Genomic DNA, 10,684 nt, shown 5'->3' with positions numbered 1-10,684 from the left:
GGGGGTTAATGGGGGGATGAGGACACATTTGTAATACCTTAACTAATAAAAAAAAGAAAAGAAAATTTAAAAAAAGAGATAAAAATTACATAGTCATATTAATTGATGCAGAAAAAGCATTTGACAAAATCCAACACCCTTTCTTGATAAAAACCTTCAGCAAAGTAGGAATAGAGGAATCATACCTCAACATAATAAATGTTGATAAACCTACAACCAAAATCATACTCAATGGGCAAAAACTAAAACTATTTCACCTAAGAACAGGAACAAGACAGAGATGCCCATTTTCACCACTCCTGTTCGACATATTACTGGAAGTGCTAGCCATAGTGATTAGACAAGAAGAAGAAATGAAAGGTATCCAAATTAGAAAAGAAGATGTAAAACTGTCATTATTCGCAGATGACATGATACTGTACATACAAAACCCTAAAGCAGTGGTTCTCAACCTGTGGGTCGCGACCCCTTTGGGGGTCAAATGACCCTTTCACAGGGGTCGCCTAAGACCATCGGAAAACACATATTTTCGATGGTCTTAGGAACCAGGAACCGAGACACCGCTCCTCTATCCGTCTCCAGGCGGGTCCGCCCACATGCAGATACACCCACATACGAGTATCCAGCGTATTAAAGGGTCATGGCATTAGGAAGGTTGAGAACCACTGCCCTAAAGACTTCATCAAAAAAACTATTAGACTTAACAAATGAATTTGGCAATGTAGCCGGATACAAAATGAATGCCCAGAAATCTATGGCATTTTCATACACCAACAGTGAACTTACAGAGAGATTAAAAAAACAATCCCAGCCCTGACCGGTTTGGCTCAGTGGATAGAGCATCCGCCTGCGGACTGAAGGGTCCCAGGTTCAATTCTGATCAAGGGCATGTACCTGGGTTGCAGGCACATCCCCAAGTCTCCAGGTCCCTCCATGATGTTTCAAAGGGTAAGAGATCCTTATTTTTTATAGCAGCATAGTATTCTATGGTGTAAATGTACCACTGATTTTTTTATCCACTCATCTACTGATGGCCACTTGGGCTGTTTCTAGATCTCAGCTATTGTAAATGATGCTGTTGTGAACATAGGGGTACATATATTCTTTCTGATTGCTGTTTCAGGGTTTTTAGGATATATTCCTAGAAATGGGATCACTGGGTCAAAAGGCAGTTTCTAGTGAATTTACAGAAAGAGAGATTAAAAAAACAATCCCCTTTACCATCGCACCTTAACTAAGGAGGTAAAAGACCTGTACTTGGAAAACTACAGGACACTAAAAAAAGAGATTGAGGAAGACATAAACAGATGTAAGAACATGCTGTGTTCATGAATTGGTAGAATCAACATCATTAAAATGTCCATACCACCCAAAGCAATCTATAGATTCAATGCAATCCCCATTAAAATGCCAATGGCATATTTCACAGACCTAGAATAAACTCTCCAAAAATTCATCCAGAATAAAAAAAGAACCCGAATAGCTACAGCAATCCTGAGAAAGAAGAACAAAGTAGGAGGGATCTCAATACCAGATATCAAGCTATATTACAAAGCCACTGTTCTCAAAACTACCTGGAACTGCATAAAAACAGACATATAGATCAATGGAATAGAATAAAGAGAAATTGACCCAAACCACTATGCTCATTTAATACTTGACAAAGGAGGCAAGAGCATACAATGGAGTCAAGACAGTCTCTTCAATAAAAGATGTTGGGAAAATTGGACAGATACATGCAAAAAATGAAACTAGACCACCAACTTACAACATACATAAAAATAAACTCAAAATGGATAAAGGACTTAAATGTAAGATGGGAAACTATAAAAATCTTAGAGGAATCCACAGGCAGCAAAATCTCAGACATTGCCAAAGCAATATCTTCACTGATACAGCTCCTAAGGCCAATGGAAACTAAGGAGAAAATAAACAAATGGGACTACATCAAAATAAAAAGCTTCTGCACAGCAAAAGAAACCATCCACAAAACAAGAAAGCCCACTGCATGGAGAACATATTTCCCAATGTTATCTACGTTAAGGGTTTAATCTCCAACATTTACAGGGAACTCATACAATTTAACAAAAGGAAGATAAACAATCCAATAAAAAAAATAATGGGCAACGGATCTAAATAGATAATTTCGAAAGAGAACATACAGAAGGCCAAGAGACATATGAAAACATGCTCAAAGTCACTAATCATTCAAGAGATGCAAATCACAATGACAATGAGATACCATCTCACACCTGTCGGAATGGCTATCATCGACAAATCAACAAACAACAAGTGCTGGAGAGGATGCCAAGAAAAAGGAACCCTCCTGCACTGCTGGTGGGAATGCAGACTGGTGCAGCAACTGCAGAAGACAGTATGAAATTTTCTCAAAAAACTAAAAATGGAACTCCCATTTGACACAGTGATCCGACTTCTAGGAATATATCCCAAGAAACTAGAAACACCAATCAGAAAGGATATATGCACCCCTATGTTCATAGCAGCACAATTTACCATAGCTAAGATTTGGAAACAAATGAGTGCCCATCAGCAGATGAGTGAATTAAAAAACTGTGGTACATCTACACAATGAAATACTACACTGCTGTAAAAAGGAAGGAACTCCTACCATTTGCAACAGCATGGATGGAACTGGAGAGCATTATGGTAAGCGAAATAAGTCAGTCAGAGAAAGATAAATATCACATGATCTCACTCATTTGTGGAATATCATGAACAACATAAACTGATGAACAAAAATAGATGCAGAGACAGAGAAGCATGGATCAGATCATCAAACTTCAGAGGGAAGGAAGGGGAGGTTGGGGGGAAGGGGGAGAGATCAACCAAAGGACTTATATGCATGCATATAAGCCTAACCAATGGACACAGACACTAGGGGAGTAAGAGCACGAGCGGGAGGAGGGGGGTTATGGGGGAATAAGGACACATATGCAATACCTTAATCAATAAAGAAAAAAATTTAAAAAATATGCCCTTTGCCCAGTTGATCAGAAAGCAGATCGGAAATCAGAACTGCCAAATGACTTTTCAAGGACAGCTCAATTGTCAACAAACTGACCTTTCCCAGAAACTACTAAATGTATACAACTGTACCTTAGTGTTCTTGTCAAAGTAGCAATATTCTACTGATATTTCTTTTACTTCTCTACTTTCTATAGAAAAAATGAATATGGTGGTACCACCTTTCCGGGAACAAACCCACTTCTAAAATTTATCCTGTGGAATTAACTGCATCTCTAAACAAAGATGCCCATTGCTATATTATATTAGAACAATGTGTAAGTAAATTGTGGTACATCCTTTGGAAGAATACTAAGCAGTCATTAAATGTCATGTATAGTAATACCTAAAAATATTCACAATATATTGTTAAATGATAAAGGTTACAAGATGAATAACTGTATTAAGAATTTTGGAAGCGACATCTCTGTAACTGAACATTAAGACAACTTTCAGTTTTCTGACAGCTAAGGAAAAATAGAAAGTTTTCATGTTTCATAATAATTATTGGATGAGTATTTATCTTCTAAAGAACACTTTTCTTTATCCTTACCGTAAACTTATGAGTTAAGCTTTTATAACATGAAAACATGTTTATACTGTAAACTATTCTAAGGAATAAAAAGGGGGGGATTATTATTGTTTTTTTTTAAAAAAAAGAAGTTAAGACACAGTTACTTCTAGAAAGAAAATGGATTCTGGGAGAATTTTTGAAGTTTAGTTAATTAAATAAATGTAGATTTATGCAAGTATGTCAATTCATGTTAGCAAATGTAAATTACTCAAAACCAAGAATTAAAGCAATACCAAAAGACTTACAGACAAAAATACATAAAAACTTTCACCTATCAAAAAAGCAGACTGTCTAATCAGGGGTGGGAACCTTTTTTCTGCCAAGGGTCATTTGGATATTTATAACATCATTTGTGGGCCATATGAAATTATCGACTTAAAATTAGCCTGCTATATTTGGTCAAACATTTAATTAATTCACCCCTAATGCTTGGCAGACGAAATGATTTCATGGGCCTTATTCAGCCTACGGGCCAGACTTTCCCCACCCCTGGTACTGGCTATGGTTATGCTGATATGTCCTATGAAAGTATAAAAATGTCTAGCTTCCACATGTCTAGGAAAAACTGTTTCTCCTGCATTACTTACACACAACACTTCTGATAAGAGATATGGATTTTTCCCCACATTGACCAATTTTCCCACACCAACTGGGTGTCCTGTAATTCAATTCAATTCAATTCAACCAGAATTACGGCATACCCCACAGACTAAAGTATTAATACTATAAAACTGCTCCCACCGTAACCGGTTTGGCTCTGTGGATACAGTGTCAGCCTGCGGACTGAAGGGTCCCAGGTTCGATTTTGGTCAAGGGCATGTACCTTGGTTGCAGGCACATCCCCAGTAGGGGGTGTGCAGGAGGCAGCTGATCGATGTTTCTCTCTCTCATCGATGTTTCTAACTCTCTATCCCTCTCCCTTCCTCTCTGTAAAAAATCAATAAAATATATTTTTTTTAAAAAAACTGCTCCCACTTCAGATGCCAATCGCAAGTAGTAGGTCCCTGTTATCCACAACTCCTGTATGACTTGGCTACAAATCAGAGGTTCCCAAGACCCCCCCCCCCCAGGTTCAATAACTGGCTAGAGTGGCTCATAGAACCTAGGAAAAGTTTACTCACTATTTCTAGAGTATTTTATTTATTTATTTATTTATTTACTTTTTTTGGTTGTTGTTAATCCTCACCCAAGGATATTTTTTCATTGATTTTTTTAGGGAGAGTGGAAGAGAGATGGAAAGACAGAGAGAGAAACATCAGTGTGAGAGAAACACATCGATTGGTTGCCTCCTGCACCAGCCCTGACCAGGGCCCAGGCCGGAGAGGAGTTTACAACCAAGGTACGTGCCCTTGACTGGAATCAAACCCGGGACCCTTTGGTCCACAGGCCAATGCTCTATCTGCTGAGCCAAATCGGCTAGGGCTACAAACAGTATTTTAAAAGATACAAGTGAATAGCTAGATAAAGAGATACATAGAGTAAGGTCAGGAAGGATCCCATGGAGTTGGGGTGCACCACCCTCCTAGATTATAAATGCATCACCAACCCAGAAGCTCTACAAATCCCGTACTTCAGAGATTTGTATAGAGGCTTCATCATGTAGGCATGAATGATTATTTACTTATTTTCTAACCCCTTTCCCTCTTCAGAAGGTGGTGGGTAGGACTGACAGTTCTAAGCTTCTAATCTTGGCTTTGTCTTTCTAGTAACCAGCCCCTATCCCAGAGCCCACCAAGAGCTGTTTCATTAGAACAAAAGATGCTACTATCACCCAAGAGCCTTGTGTCAGGAACCAAAGTCAAACACCAAATATTAGCAGGAACTGGGGCAGAGACCAAATATATATATTTTTTTACTATTTCATGACTTATTAACACCTATCTACCCATGGACTTCCTGCACTCCAAGCCTGGAGAAGAAAGAGCTGTGTGTAAAATAAAGTGATAGAAGTAAAGAGTGGGATGAAAGAGTGGAGAATGAAAAGCTGAGCGAGGACACAGAACCTATGAGCCCCTAGGATGCTAGGTATGCAGGTCTCAGCTAGAGTCAGAGTAGAGCAGAATTCTGAGTCTCTACTTTGTAAGTCTGTTCATTTCTTTGCTTTGGTGGTTTTCCAGTTTCAGGTTTTTTGTTTTGCCCTTGGTTACTTAGTAAAGTCACTGTTTAAAAAATTCCAACCCTGTTTAAACTAAACTAAGAAGAAAAGGAGAATTGTCCTTCTCTAGACATGGCTGACAGGAATTTCAGAGAGTCTGGACTGGCAGGGCACTCTGGTCAGAGCTGTGGTGCCAGCTCAAGGCCAGAAATGACCCAGCAAGGCTAGAGATGGAGAGAGAAGACCTCTGAAGACAAGGGGCCTCACAGCTGGCTTGGGCATTACTGGAAAATTCCATCAAAGGGCCAGTTTGCCCTCATTTTAACAGCTCTTTAAGACTTCCCCAGGGAAGGCATTAGGGAGGGCATTTTAGTCTGCCTCTAAACTGTTAGCCAGTTTCTTTGTGTTAAGAAATTATTTAAATTCTGTATTTGCTGATTTTTTTTAGATGCTAAAATAAGGCTGGTGTTTAGTATACTACTAGAATCAGAAAAAAAATATGATTACATGTTTAAAAAAACAGAGCCCTGGCCAGCATGGCTCATTGGTTAGAGCCCTGGCCGGCATGGCTCATTGGTTAGAGCATCAGCCTGAGCACCAGAGGGTGACAGGTTCAATTCCCAGTCAAGGGCACATACCTGGGGGGGGGGGTCCCCTCAGCCCAGCCTGCACCGTCTCCAATCTGGGACCCCTTGGGGGATGTCCGACTGCCGGTTTAGGCTGGATCCCAGGGATCAGGCCTAAACCGGCAGTCGGACATCCCTCTTACAATCCTGGACTGCTGGCTCCTAATCGCTCACCTGCCTGCCAGCCTGATTGCCCCTAACTGCTCCCTGCCCCGGCCGGCCTGATCGCCCCTCACTGCCTCTGCATGCCAGCCTGATTGCCCCTAACTGCTCCCTGCCCCGGCCGGCCTGATCGCCCCTCACTGCCTCTGCATGCCAGCCTGATTGCCCCTAACTGCTCCCTGCCCCGGCCGGCCTGATCGCCCCTCACTGCCTCTGCATGCCAGCCTGATTGCCCCTAACTGCCCCCTCTGCCAGCCTGGTTGCCTCTAACTGCCTCCTGCTGCTGGCCAGGTCGCCTCCAACTACCCCCGCCCCCTGCCAGCCTAATCACTCCTAACTGCCCCCCCCACCAGCCTGGTCACCCCCCAAATGCCCCCCCCTGCCAGCCTGGTCGCCCATGCAGCCTGCTTGTTCAGTTATTTGGTTGTCCCTCACTAACCCCCCTGCCAGCCTGGTCACCCATGCAGCTTGCTTGTTTAGTTGTTTGGTTGTCCCTCACTAACCCCCCTGCCGGCCTGATCGTAGGCAGCCATCTTATGAGGGCGTGAGGGTTAATTTGCATATTACCTCTTTATTATATAGGATTAGTAGTAAGTTGCTCTGGCTTGGTGGCTCAGTTGGTTTAGCGTCACCCCATGCACTAAAAGGTTGCAGGTTTGATATCCAGTCAGGGCACATACCCAGGTTGTGGGTTTGATCCTGGGTTGGGGTGCATAGGAAAGGCAACTGATCGATGTTTCTCTTTCACATCAATATTCCTTTCCCTCCCTTCCCCTCTCTAAACATATCCTTGGGTGAGGATTAAATAATAATAATAATTACATAATAGTAGTAACTAGAAAATTAATACAATTCCTTTTAAATGTTTGAGAATATAACCATAAAGAAAATGCACAGATGAACAATTAATGTAATAAACACTGGGATGTCTTATGCATCCAAAATAATAAAAGACATAGTAAAATCAACATGACAATTAATCTCACAAATGAAATTTAATTTCAACGTTGGCCCACTTTAGAAACTCAACAATGTTTGTTACGAACACTTTTCCTCACCATTTAGTCTTCCATGTTAGTTGTTTGAACATACCTCTGCTGTTTGAATTTTGTTTTAAAGTTACTCTGAGTAGGAAACATTAAAAGTGATTTGAACCTGACCAGGATGGCTCAGAGGTTGAGTGTCAACCTATGAACCAAGTTCAATTCCCAGTCAGGGCACATGCTTGGGTTGCAGGCTTGATCACCAGTGGGGGGAGTGCAGGAGGCAGTGCATAGATGTTTCTCTCTCATAGATGTTTCTATCTCTATATTTCTCCCTTCCCCTCTCTCTAAAAAAAATAAAAACATATTTTTTAAAGTTGTTTGAAGTTACTGTATTTTTAAATTATAAACACTATTTTTTGAAGGGGCATTCTAGTGACACAGTTAATCCTATATAATAAAAGCCTAATACGCTAAGTGTCTGGTCAACCCATCAGCCATTCAACCAATCAAAGCACAATATGCTAATGATATGCTAAGGTCACTCAACCGCTCGCTCTGATGTGCACTGATCACCAGGGGGCAGATAGTCGACCAGTTGACCAGTAGCTATGATGTGCACTGACCACCAGGGGGCAGATGCTCCAACCGGTATGTTAGCTTGCTGCTGGGGTTCAGCCAATAGGGACTGGGCGAGATGGGCCGGACACACCCTGGAGCCCTCCTGCAGTCCCTCCCAGGCTGGCCAACCTCCTGCATCCCTCCCCAGCCCCGATCGTGCACCGGTGGGGTCCCTTGGCCTGGCCTGCACCCTCTCACAATCCTGGACCCCTTGGGGGATGTTGGAGAGCCGGTTTCTCCCCGATCCTGCAGGCCAGGCCGAGAGACCCCACTGGTGCATGAATTCGTGCACCGGGCCTCTAGTAGAGTAATAATCAGTTCTATATTCCTAGACCATCTTCAGTAGCATGATTACAAAACACAAATGGCAAGAGATGGGTCTTGGCTAGTAAGTAGTATAAGGACAACAAATCATAACACTGTTTACCATTCTACTACTCTGGATATCTATTTCTTGGTTAACTAAAATCTCAATAGCTCTGATTATTGGTTCGATCATTTCAGTTTAGTTTAGTGAGGTAAGCACATAGAGTACACAAAAAGCTAGTAAAACAGAAAAATATATTTCACTTTTAAAGCAACCAATTTCTCAGTTTAGCCTAATTTATAGCAACAGTTGAATAATAAAAATACTCGTTGATAAATGTGTTAATCATTTCCTGCCAGGAACCTAGCCACAAATTTATAACCAAGTTTCTAGACCAAATTTCTAAAAAACACACACATGCTCTGAAGAAATATGCATCTCCTTTCCAAATAGCCATCAGAGTGTTTCATTCGTTTCTGATCATAAGTACACTATTTACACCAAAGTACTTGTCTAGTTAGCATCAAGTGCCATGTTTAAAATGGTATAACAGAGAAGTTCTATGTTTGAATTCAAAGGTCTAAAATGAAAAACAGTCCTCTCCAAAAGGTATAAATGTCCAGTCATAAGATAAATAAGTACTAGGACTAACTACAGTTAACACTGCTGTGCGCTATATAGAAAAGATGTTTAGAGAACTAATCCTAAGAGCTCTCATCGACGAAGAAAATGGTTTCCTTTTCCTTTTATTGTATCTATATGAGAACATAGATGTGAACTGAACCTAATGTGGTAATCATTTCCACACTATATGTAAATCAAATAATCAGGCTGTGCACCTTAATCTTTAAAAAATAAATAACAGGCCTCGCAAATGCCCAGAGCCCACAGCGACTATCCAGAGTCCAGCTATTTCCAAGGGAGCAGAAGATCTGCATAAGCCACAGCTTAAGTGGGACTGTCGCCTTCTAAGGCACAAGTTGGCACAACTTTTGTCTACAGGGCAGAAGGTCATATAGTCTCTATAACTAATCAACTCTGCACTTAGCCCCAAAGCAATCACAGACAATATGTAAATGGATAATTGTGGCTGTGAGCTAATAAAACTTTATGGACCCTGAAAATTGAATTTCATTATTTTCACATGGAACAATACATTAGTTTTCCTTTGCTATTTTTCAACCATTGAAAAATGTAAAAACCATTGTTAACTCACCAACCATATTTAAACAAGTAGCCATATCTGTCCCATGGGATTTGGCCTTTGGTCCATAGTTTATCACCCTGACCTAGGTCACAGTTTGCCTTAATTTTTTACCTATCCCTCCATAATGTAAACCTACAAGGTATGTGCCTTTTCTTTTAGCAACGAGTTCCTTTGCTTCTTTAGGTCTCTAATGCCCACAGGTCCCAAAGTCCAACAGAACAATAAAGAGGTCAAGAAAGACATGGAGCATGGACTGAAGAAAGGGCACATGCCCCTCTCATGTAGCTTTGCAGCTATGTGATCTTCTGTAAATTATATAACCATTCCAAATCTCCACTTCACCATGTATAAAAAGAATATCATGGTATCCAACCAATGAATGCATTTCTGAAGGTAATTCAGAAATGAGCAGGGAAAGTAGAGCAAAAAATATAACATATGGAGAAGAATTGCCCACCACAATTCAGAAACAAGGCCTTGCCTGATGATTCACTGGTAAATTGTGAGACTATGATAGTGTAGTGTATGGTCCCAGGTAGAGAAAGGAAGCTCAGTGAATTTAATTAAATCCCGGGAAAAGGAGCAGCTAGCAATCTCACTGACTGCATGCCACTTTTCATAATTCTCTGGGTGGACTAAAAACAACAAACATAAATTGAGAATCTTCTCTATGTTCAAAAAATAGGGAAGTACTATGAAGAGCATAAAGATGAATAGGACTCAGCCCTTACTTCAAAGAATTTATAATTTAGTAAACATAAACATCTATCACACAAAGCATGTATGATTTGTATAAACCAACTGCATTAAGTTCAAAAGAGAGCCAAACAAAAGACAGTAAGAAGAAGAACTTCTAGGAGCTAAATTTAAACAATAAATAGAATTTCAAGAACAGGCAGACACAGCCCTGAACAGCATTGCTTAGTGTTTAGATCCTCGGCCTGTGCACTGGAGGGTTGTGGGTTTGATTCCCAATCGGGGGGGCGGGGGGGAACTAGTACTTGAGTTGCTGGTTCAATCCCCAGCCTCAGTTGGAGCATGTGTGGGAGGCAACTGGTTGATGTGTCTCTCTCACATGGATGTTC

General features: G+C 40.9%; 1 protein-coding gene and 1 long non-coding RNA gene across 3 annotated transcripts in view; one reads left to right on the top strand and one right to left on the bottom strand.

Annotated features, from left to right (window-relative positions):
- Positions 1-10,684, bottom strand: part of PLOD2 (procollagen-lysine, 2-oxoglutarate 5-dioxygenase 2) — a 268,114-nt gene that overhangs the window by 247,059 nt on the left and 10,371 nt on the right. The gene's annotated exons all lie outside the window — the stretch shown is intronic.
- Positions 7,546-10,684, top strand: part of LOC106727126 — a 20,311-nt gene continuing 17,172 nt past the window's right edge. Inside the window, exon 1 of the long non-coding RNA XR_001363286.1 lies at positions 7,546-7,661. This is a non-coding gene — a long non-coding RNA (uncharacterized LOC106727126). The remainder of the gene's footprint in view (positions 7,662-10,684) is intronic.

Source organism: Myotis brandtii, unplaced genomic scaffold (genome assembly GCF_000412655.1).
Source record: "Myotis brandtii unplaced genomic scaffold, ASM41265v1 scaffold373, whole genome shotgun sequence".
Lineage (NCBI taxonomy): Eukaryota > Metazoa > Chordata > Mammalia > Chiroptera > Vespertilionidae > Myotis > Myotis brandtii.
This window is presented reverse-complemented; position numbering and strand designations above follow the sequence as displayed.